Source organism: Cryptotermes secundus, unplaced genomic scaffold, assembly GCF_002891405.2.
Source record: "Cryptotermes secundus unplaced genomic scaffold, Csec_1.0 scaffold142, whole genome shotgun sequence".
Taxonomy (NCBI): Eukaryota; Metazoa; Arthropoda; class Insecta; order Blattodea; family Kalotermitidae; genus Cryptotermes; species Cryptotermes secundus.
The window spans coordinates 1,166,154-1,177,507 of NW_019743148.1; the positions used below are offsets into that span (position 1 = coordinate 1,166,154).

The 11,354-nt window shown below is 44.3% G+C and overlaps 1 long non-coding RNA gene across 1 annotated transcript in view; it reads left to right on the forward strand.

Annotated features, from left to right (window-relative positions):
* Positions 1-10,533, forward strand: part of LOC117283032 — a 25,046-nt gene extending 14,513 nt beyond the window's left edge. Inside the window, exon 3 of the long non-coding RNA XR_004514024.1 lies at positions 10,503-10,533. This is a non-coding gene — a long non-coding RNA (uncharacterized LOC117283032). The remainder of the gene's footprint in view (positions 1-10,502) is intronic.
* The last annotated feature ends 821 nt before the right edge of the window (positions 10,534-11,354 follow it).

An 11,354-nucleotide genomic window follows, 5' to 3' on the forward strand; every position in this document is an offset into this window, starting at 1 on the left:
GGGCTGTAGTGCCAAGAAAGAAAAAAAAGGTAAAGTTGTCCCTGTCCTTAACTAGTTAAGCACTACGCCATGAAGACGTATGGAGGAGTGGATGTATAGATCCACATTTTCTTGACCTCGGCTCTAGCTGGAGATGAGTGGTCAGCTTCACACCCCGGTCGCTTTACCCCCGTGTAAATAGCCCCCGGTACCCATTGGATATGAGGTTGTGTGGACCCCAGAGCCGGTCTGGACGACGTGGAGAAGGGAAAATTCTTGACCCTACCGCGACTCGAACTCCGACCCCTCGGTCGTCCAGCCCGTAGTCAGTCGCTATACCGACTGCGCTATCCCAGCTCATCTGGACATTGTGTAGAAAATAAAAATATATNCATGCTTAACTGTGATTTAATGGACTCAGAAATTTGAGATGTGATTCCGTTTTAGAATAGAGAAGCAATGAGGCACGAAGCCCCCATGCTGTCTTCGTTTCCTAGCTTGATCGTAATTGTACTTGTATAGCGATAGAAAGGGAAGTCTCATATTGATCGGCGACAAAGGAAATACGCATGCATGATACAGACAGGCCCTTTGAGAAGGAAACTAACGACATCATGGTTCGGGAACCTGACAGAAACAGAGCTTATTGAGGTACATCTAGTTCCTTGTCTTTCCTTCCGACAAAATTTGGGTGTTGTTTACGCTCAGCGATATGGTTGGCGGTATTGACATCATTGTGTTATTTAACATCAGTTATTCAGTTTCGTAAGGTACAACTATGGCAGCCGATCACAGTGGCCGCGCGGTCTTTGCCCGCTGAAACACGAGATCGTGGGTTTGAATCCCACTTGAGGCATGGATGTCTGTATGTGTTTATTTTGTATTTGTGCTGTCCTGTGTGCAGGTAGCGGCCTTGCGACGGGCTGATCCCCCGTCCAAGGAGTCCTACCGACTGCACAAGAGATCAAGAAAATGAAAAAAACGGACAATGTCCAACAAAGGGCTGTAGAGCCATAGATAGATAGATAGATAGATAGACGGACACAACTTATGGCATCAAATGGAAGGGTGAGTGTGAATGACATGTTAGAATTGATGTGAGAAGAAAAAGTCGTAGTTTATTTTAAGGTACTAACTCAGTATCTTCACGAAGGCAGTATGGTAAACACGAAAAACCGCAGTCAGTTCAGCCAAGCTACGGGCCCAGAGTCAAAACTGAGTCCTCCCGAATACAAAGCGTTAGATTGTGACGTTCGGTTAGCGGAGTTGTGCCTGTGAATACGGCTGTGAGCAAGTTAGTTCTCTCGTCAATCAATTCAGTACGCCACGATCTCCAAGCGGCCGTCCCTTTTCTTACCATCATACCGTGTTTATCACTCCACCCATATATCCCTGGGGTATCGTGTTTGAGTTTTGGCTGGGTTACTGACTGACCTAATTGAGGGTTTCCGTGTGTTCGTACGCGTCTCCGGGTGAAGGAAAGAATGTTTTCCTCAGTTAGACCCTGACCACATCCCACATCCTTCTGTGAGCACGGTAATTAAATCTCGGATCTTATAAAAGCGAGAAATCTCTTTACTGTCTGAGCAAGGCTGTGCACTGTAAAATTAGTTACTTGGTAAGGTAAAGCTATCCCTGTAACAGGCCGTGAAGGCCCACAGGGTTGTGAGACGTCGAGGCTCCCACATTTGCTCTAGACGGTCAGCTCACAGATGGTGATAAGGTTGCCGGCCGCCCTTTACCCCCTAGGCAGATTCCTGGTACTCATTTCTGTTAGATGCTGAGTCGACCCCAGGGCCATAGTGTGGCTGGAAGGTTTAGGTCTATTCACAAAATCCACCACATCGGGACTCGAGCCCGCGACCTTCAGGCTTGTAGCACAGTGCCTCAACCAACTACACTACCTTATATAGACTTGAAAGGATTCTGACGATGGTGTATAATATACTTCTTTTGGCTTGTTTTGGAATTCATCCATCGTCTGGTATGTAAAAGACAAAAGACCACGACGTTTCGGAGACTGGATCTGTCTCCGTCTTCAGGTGGGTGGAGAAGGATAAACAGATAAACAGATCCAGCCTCCAAAACGTCGTGGTATTTTGTCTTTTACATACCAGACGATGGATGAAGTCCAAAACAAGCCAAAAGAAGTACNGTTGATTACTTAATATATTTGTTGTTTAGTTAGTTACTTATGTGGCTGGTTGGTTACTTGGTTGGTTACTACTGATGAATTAGTTAATATCATACAGATTATCGGAGCTGTGGACTGAATAGGGGATGGTATCTCAAAAGTTCGCAGGTCGATTTTATTTATATGCAGATGGTAACAAATTGAGGTTGGCTGTGGGGTGATAACCTGCATACCGATTTTGTTTAATTGGTGTAAACGTTGTTACGGGGGGGAATGTAGAGAGATGGACTTATGGACATAGGTGGCAACACTGCGAGCCTTATCTAAGACGCACGAAACGGTTTTCTTCCACTTCTATTCCAATTCGTCTATCCGTATGCAGAATTCGTTATCTTTACACTGTACGTATACTGGTATGTCTTATAGAAAAGTGCGCAGGAAAGTTTGACACATTTCACACAAACGTAAAACTGTATACCGCAAAGAGAATGGAAAATTACAACAGATATTAGTTCTGAGTATCCTTGGTGATTGTTCAGAGTTCAGGGTATGAAGTAATTCCATTATCGATCGACATCGTTGGGTTCATTTAATATGGAATCAATATTACTCCTGTGGCCGTGACGGTGAAGTGTAACAGCAGACGAACAATATGGAAATTAAATAGAAAACTAAACAACAAACTCCGAAGATCCGACTCCCATTAATACCAAAACCCTTGATTCAACACCATCCTGGGCCAGCTCTGTCCATCACTCATCCATCACTATCTCCCTCAAGGGCCACATTAAAGATATCTTGTAATCTCTTTTTGGTCTTCCAAATTTACCTTTTTCGGTTTTCGTCACAGCATTCTGTACGCATAAGCATTCCTTTCTACCTTCATTCTAAGCACATCCATATGCAGGCCGCTTCAAGGTGATGCTGAGCCTTGGGCAAAATATGATACTGGGGTCTCTCTTCCCTTTACCTTTTTAAATAAAAGAAATGCTTTACAATTTGACGCCAGTACAACGTTGATTTGTATTTAAATCAACGAAAAGGCTACAAAAAGGTAAAAAAATATATAATCTAAAAATGATTTTGGTTTAAATATTTTTTCAAGGCGTAGTACTTAATATTTTATGCATTAATGCCAGGGGTATGAAATGTCAGACCAGTTTTCCAGAGTTTCATAAATCACTTTTACAGTTTACGTGAAATAAGTACATTGAACGGGCAACCATTCACAGCTATCCAGAAATATTCAGTTTGATGCTACTACAACTGAACAGTCCCCACCGATGGTGTCTCCACCTTATCATGGTGATGGGATTTGAGTGTTCCTGAGACCCTGAGAGCTGTGCCGGCGGTAGTGTAGCTGCTGGTAGGTCACCCATGCCGGACAGGAAAAGGAGTAAGGGCCAGACTAAGAGGGATACTCTGGTCCTCCAGGTTGGGTGTTGGGCTTGAGGCTAACAACCTCACACCATAAAAACTAAATTGTTCAGAAACCAGACAATCAGCCTCGGATGGATGGACTGAACGGAAATCGACATCAGCGAAGGAGTTGAGATGGTTGTAGGATGTACACGATGATCTCCGTAAAATGAAAGTGAAAGGAAATAGAGAATAATGGGGGCATTTTGTTCAGGAGGCCAAAGCTCGCCCTGAGCTGTAGCGTCGATGGGTAGGAAGGGAGGGAGGAAAGAAGGAAGGAAGGCGGGAAGGGAGGAAGGAAAGAAGGAAGGAAGGCAGAAAGGAAGGAAGGGAGGAAGGAAAGAAGGAAGGGAGGAAGGCAGGAATGCAGGAAGGGAGGAAGGAAAGAAGTGAGGAAGGAAACAAGGAAGGAAGGGAGGAAGGAAAGAAGGCAGGAAGGGAGGAAGGAAAGAAGGAAGGAAGGGAGGAAAGAAGGAAGGAAGGGAGGAAGGAAAGAAGGAAGGAAGTGAGGAAGGAAGGTAGTGAGGAAGGAAAGAAGGAAAAAAGGGAGGAAGGGAGGAAGGAAGGAAGGAAATCTAAACAGTTGTTACAAGAGTAAAAAACTTACTTAATGAAGAATTACAGGATCCGTTTTGAATATTGTTCAATTGACAACTGCGTAAATACTCGTTAAAGTAGCTGAAATAAACAAGAAGCAAAAACCATGCGAGGACATGGCCTTATAAAAGCAATCCTTGCCAAGCACGCATGAAGACCAGTCTTACATGCAACCGGTGCAGTGTGTGTGAGTACATTGCATCGTTTCAGTAATATGAGCGCGGTAGGTGCAACGACCCATAAGAAACGGGTTTGGTGCAGTGAAAGTTGGAAATAAAACACGTTATAAATGTAACAGAAACTCGGGTCGACGTACCTAATACCGTATGTGAGACGTATTTCGTGATCATATTTGCCACAGAGTTGAACTTTACTAATGCAACCGATTTCTTCTCTGGGATCTAACAAACCTCTTTCTCCATGGAGTAGAGTAGGCTCGACAGCTTCATTTCTTGAACGCTTTGGCCTCTCAACAATTTCCTTCCAACTACTTCTGTCCTGTGTGCGAGTTATCCACTTATAAATTCGCAAATCCTTTAGGTTTTCCCTTACGTTATCTTTCCATCTGACCTTAGGTCGGCCTCTCTTTCTTGTCGCGTGTCGCGTGTGGCTGCCACTCATATGTTCTTTTAACTGTCTGTCCAGTCGCCATCCTTGAGATGTGTCCAAGGCAACTTATTCTTTGGGCTTTGATGAAGTTAACTGTGTTCCTTCCTTTATTAGAATATCTAGTGCATTTGTTTTAATTCTTCAGGAGCCATCACGGTTTCTTTTGAGGCTGATGCAAGAAATTCTCTACCTCGGAATGGAGTACGAAGGTGCAGTGCTTTATTGACAATACCCGCCACTGAACCCTATCCTCGAGACACATGAATCCAGTGCGCACACTCATGTCCTGTTTACTTAAGATCCGTTCTAATATTAACTTTCCTTCTGGGCCTAGATCTCTCAACTGGTTCCCATGATTAAGATTTTTATTTTATTTTTTAATTCGCTTAGTGAGGGGTGGAGTCCAACTGGGTCCGCTTGGCACGGCGGCCACTGAGCTGCTTATTGTACCTGCCCCGGGTGATTATGATGAGAATTTGGTGGAATGAAGATTGGCAGGGGAAACCGAAGTACTCGGAGAAAACCTGCCCCAGCGCTACTTTGTCCACCACAAATCCCACTTTACCAGACCCGGGATCGAACCCGGGCTGCCACGGTGGGAAGCCAATGACTAACCGCTTGAGCTATGGCGCGGCCTCATTCAGATTTTCTTACCACTAATATTTGATACAACTCAAATTTATTATTTGTACTTGAGGTTCCGGTATCACCTCAATAATTTTAATGTTTATCACTTATAGGGCCAGGTTGAATATAATTAGAATGATCAAGTCAAGGAGGATGAAATGAGCAGGACATGTAGCGCACACAGGGGAGAAAAGGAATGCATATAGAGCATTGGTGGGAAAGCCAGAAGCAAAGAGACCACTATAGAAGACCTAGACTTTAGAGTGGACAATATTGAAATGGATCTTAGAAACACAGAACTGGGTAATTTGGACTGGATTGATCTGGCTCAGGATAAGGACCGATGGAGGCCTCTTGTGAACGTGGTAATATACCTTCGAGTTCCATTAAATGTTGAGAAATTCTTGAGTGCCTGCACAACTGACGGCTTCTCGAGAAGGGCTCAGCTCCATGTAGTTAGTGGCCCAAGCTGGAGGCTGTCGTTCCAACGGCGGGCTTTAGTATTACCCGAGGTAAACAGCTAACGCCGGAGCACGCCTGCAATACCACAGACTGCCAATGGATGCCACTCGCCATCCACTCAGCTCCATTCTTTCGCACCCTCGAAGATGATTTGTTCTGGTTTTAAATAACAAAGTGAATAACATACGAATGCAGTTTTTCTAAGTTTTCGTTTAGGCAGTTACAGCTGACTTTGCGGTTCCCGGAAGGGAAAAAGATTGTTCTCTTCTTCAACACGTTCATACTGCCTCTGGTGCCCGCTCAGCCTCGTATACAGTGCGTACCGGGAGCTGATGCAAAGGGCGTGAAGCTGACCATTCACCTCCGTCTAGTGACGCGTGTAAGCATGATAGCACTATACCCACACTACCCCATACGTCTTCGAGGCGCTGTGCGTAAATAATTCAGCCCAGAGTAAACTTTTCTCTATTTTTATTTTCAAGTAAGGTCAAAGTAAAGTGTCCCTGTGCTTAAGGGGTTAAGCACTGTGCCAAGAAGGTGTATGGGGCAGTGGATGTGTAGATCCACGTATTCATTTCATCGGCACTAGATAAAGGTGTGTGATGAGCTTCACTCCCCGGCCGTTTTACCCCCGGGGAAAGAGCCCCCGTACCCATTTGATAGGATGTGTGCGGGGGGGGCCATCAGAACCGATCTGTACGACGTAGAGAGGAGAAAAATCTTGCCCCTACCGGGACTCGAACTCAGACACCTCGGCCGTCCAGCCTGTAGCCTGTCGCAATACAGACTGCGATTTCCCGGCTTCATTTGTATTATTATTATTATTATTATTATTATTATTATTATTATTCAAGTAGCCTGTACTTGTGGCTAAAAGCATAAACGACAAATAAGAGTCCCAAAATGAGTTCTGTCGCCTCTGTCTTGTGTTATTTTCGCATATGTTCTGGTATGCAAGAGAACGCTGTTACTCGCACTGAGTAATTTTTCTGTGTATGACTAGAGTATTATAAACAAGGCGAATTATTTCGACAAATGCCCTCTCTGATCTCTCTCATAGACGCGAGAGATGTTAACCAGTTACACGACTCTTGCCAAACGAGTTTGCATGAGTTGAAGTCTAGATTATTTAGTCTGGCAACCTAGTCTTAAGAAAGCTGAAAATAGTAACAAATGCATGAAACGTGACTATGAGGCATTATAAAGAGGCGACTGTTTCATCATAATGCATGCGTGTCTCGTCACTAGAATGTAGGGAAAACCCATAGACCTCTGATATATAAAAATATATTAAATGCTATTAGACAACAAACAGAAACAAATTCCGTTGTTCTAGTCCGCAAACGAGCTTTGTGATGGACACGCAGAGCATTTTACATACTGTAGAAAGTTGAGTTCGAAATATTGTTTGATGAACTTCCTGCTTCAAATGATAAACCGCCTCTGTGGTCTAGTGGTCAGAGTTCCTGGCTATGTCCAGGGTTCGATTCCCGGCGCTACCAGATTTCTTGAGAAATAGTGGGTCTGGAACAGGGTCCACTCAGCTTCATGAGGATAGTTGATGAGCTATTTCAAGCAAATAGCGGCTCCAGTCTAGAAACCCGAAATTAACGGCTGTGGGGTTTCGTTGTGCTGTCCACGCAACACCCTCTATCCGCTAAAGTCGGCACTAACTTCGTCGACAAGCAGCGGTCGCTCGGTCAGTATTAAATACTATTAGGGTCATAAAATCAAAGGAGATGAGATAGGCTCAACATGCAGTATGCATGGTGATAACTTATCACTGATAAGAAATACGTTACAACTTCCAGCTGGAAAACCTGGAGGAATGAAATCATTTGAAGTAGATGGAAGGGTAACATTAAGTTGATCCCAAAGAAATACAGTGTGGGGACTTGATTGAGCGTCCAGTGACAGGCTCTTTCGAAAACGGTAATGGAGCTTCCGGGTTCCATAAAAGACGGGGAATTTCTTGATGAACTGAACCACTGTCACCTTCTCAAGAAGGAAGCTTCTCTATGAAGTTCAGAACATTTTCCTTTCATTCTTTTATACGTTGATACTTGTTTGCCTCATCCATTCAACAGAGATCGTTTTAAAATGTTTAAGTAGCGCTGGATTCCCATTTACCCTTGGAGTTCATTACTCAATGGACAACCCCTCTCTTCGTTTTTCCTCTTCTCATTTTATTTTCTAAAGTGACGTCACCGTAAGGATCCTCCCTATAAATACTGATGATTGTGATTATAATAATGATAACACTAAAGACAAGTGCCAGCCTCACTTGCACGTCTCTGATCCTGTTACAACAAAGGGGGCTGAGATGGCTCAGTCGGTATAGCAACCAGGCTGCGGGCTGGGCGGCCGAGGAAAGGGATTCGCTTCGCTTCTGGAACAAGAGATTTCTCCATAACGTCCAGACAGGCTGCGGGGCCGACCCAACCTCCTATACAATGAGCCCCGGGAGTAAAGCGACAGGGACGTGACGCTGACCGCTCACCTCCATCTAGTGCCGAGATAAAGAGAGGTGGAGCTATACCTTCACTCCCTGTACGTCTTCATGGCTCGGTGCCTAATAAATTAAGCCCAAGGATAACTTAACATTTACTTCACAACAGACGAGACCCTTGAAATCAGTCATGGCTCTTTTATTACTGGCTACGGGCTGGGAGGCCGAGGGATCGGATTTCGAATCTCGATATAGGCAGGAATTTTCTCTTCTCTACGTCGTACAGACTGATTGTGGGGCCCACCCTGCCTCCTATCCAATGGTTACCGGGGCTTTTTGCTGAGGGTAAAGCGGCCAGGGGCGTGTAGTTGATCGTTCATCAACTAATGCGAAGTACAATAATACTTGCATCCATACATTCACTCTACCATATTTCCTCATTGAGTAGTGCTTAATTAGTTAAGCACAGGGAAGACTAATGCTGCATCTAGTGATATCTGCATGAAATACCGCGTTGAGAGCCATCCTAGGCTCGCGTCATGTCGCCCTGAGCGCTTTTCATGCAAACATCGGTGTTTACAGAACTCAGGAATGACACATGCTCGTAGTAGAAGGTATGATGTCAGCCTCTTCCAAAAAACCTGCTGCATAAGAGGGGCTTCCGCCCACCATTGTCATCCAGACATTGTCATCTTCCACTTGCCAGGGCCCTTGAAGCTACTGCTACATATTTCTTTAAATCACTGGCTGCCAACCTTATTAACCGCTCTACACAAAGTAAAAAACGAACGCCTTACGTCATATCTGTCCCTCTGTCTACAGTCGTGTAACAGATCCTAAACCGTTGGACAGATTTCTTTTAAATCCCATTTGGGAGAATTTCACTAAGCTGAAGAGTTCTATCTTGTGGTATAACTCTGCTTGCTGCCTGTTTTATGACAGTTTCTGGTTGGCTTTCTTTGCATTTTCTCCGAAACGTCGGTAACTTTCCACCGAAAAACTTGCTATTATATCCCATATTTTTTCAATTTACCTAATCCTTCCAGCCGCACAATGGCCCTGACGTTAACTCATCCTCTAACAGAAATTAGCACCAGGAATATTCTTGGAGGTAAAGGGCGGCCGGCGCGTAAGGCTAACAACCTCACCGCCATCTATGAACCGATTGTCTAGAGAAAATGTGCGAGCTTCGACGTCTCACAACCCTATGGGCCTTCACGGCCTGTTACAGGGGTACCTTTACCTTTATCTGCAGGGTCATCTTTTTGTTCTTCGTGTCTGAGGATTTCGAGGAGCTCTGAACTGATGACCCTAAAGATGGCGGTGCCCACCTATTAACTTTATTTATGCTCTATATAATTTTATTTGCAATTTAATATAATCGAATCTTACCGATTACTTACGTTGCCCTTGTCACTGTGTATTGAATCAACATTGCTGACACTTCATGGGGTTCCCCGATCCTCCATAAATAACAGGTCATTGAAGTACCACAAATTTGGATGATAATGTCGTCCGCCCCATCTACAAATCTGTTCGATTATCTTACATTTTTAAGTTTCTTTCGAAAGCAGGAAGGTAGAGATAATTTTCTTTCAGCGTTATCTGTTTTCGCTTGTGGATCGATTTCATTGACTTTATCAGTAATTCGTACGCTCCCCCTTTTTTTTTTTTTGCATTACGATCCGAATATTGTTTTGATGTTACCTTCCACAAGCATTCTTGTAGCTTGTATATTTCCATAAAATGCTGAGGAAGCTCAGGAGAGATGGTCCGCAAATCCTGCACGATTCATGTGATAAAGAGTACAGACAGAGAAGAAATTGAGTGACTGTCACACACGCTCCAACTCGCATGACGGCACTCTGCAACACCCATGGATAAAGCGAGCACTGACAGATTTAGTTCAAGCCATGATAAAGACTGTGCATGTCAGATAACAATGCCGACTTCCCAACACACACGCTCCCTCTTGGCAAAACGGATCGTGTGTGGCGACCTTACGCTTGTTTCACTAACGGAATTCACGTTCTTTATCTTTGGCTTTCCATATTTACGCACACACCTTTTCTTCCACGAAGACCGAAGCGTTGGAAACTTACCTACACCAACATTTTGTCTCTTAATTTCTTTTTTTTTTAATCTATGGTTTGTTGCTCCTGAATTGTATTTTGTTTGAAACTCTTTGTGTACACTAACATTACTGGGCTCTTTTTTCATTGCTAGTGGCGTGGGACTAAGTCCCTCGTACTGCGGCCACATTGTACCAGCCCCAGATGATAGGTGAGGGTGATTGTGGAGCAATTGGTGGAATGAAGATTGGCAGGGAAAACCGGAGAAAACCTGCCCCACCACAAATCCCACTTGACCAGACCCGGGATCGAACCCGGGCCGCCGCGGTGGGAAGCCAGCTTAAGGTATGGTGCGGACTACATTACTGAGCTTACTATATACAAATCCAACTTTTTGCTTTATAGAAACTAAGCGCTTTATGCAGCCATGACACATTTTATTATCTACTGATATCTGAGAAACTGTTGTCACAAACCAAAGACTCAGCCTCCACATTTGTGCAACAGATAAGAACTATGAAGGAAGCATTCAAATTTCCTCTTCTATGCATGGGCTCTGTGATGAACTCGTAACTTTGTTTCCTGCCTTCTCTGCCTTCCAACAAGTTGTCTGGGACAGGTGAATGAATAGTGTTAATTTGTAAAATGCGATGCTCCTCTGATGAATGAATCACTATACAAAGTGGCTTAAACGATCCCGAAAATAAGTGCACACAATTTTAGCAGCACAGTTTGACCGCAGGGGCCGAGACTGCAGGTCCCCTGCGGTCGCGCAGGGTACGTCGAGGCGGTTCCTTGTGGACACTTATGCTACAGGCGAAGATCCTGTATGGAAGCAACTGCGTAGGTTAGTGTTCCACGGATTTCAAGCATAGATAATTAAAATTTTAATATTGCTGTCAATGCCTGTCTTTTCGGGAGGCACAGAGTTTTCAAAAAATTAACGGCCGTGGGGATCCGTTGACTGACCACGTGACACCCTCTATCCCCAAAAGTTGGCACTAAC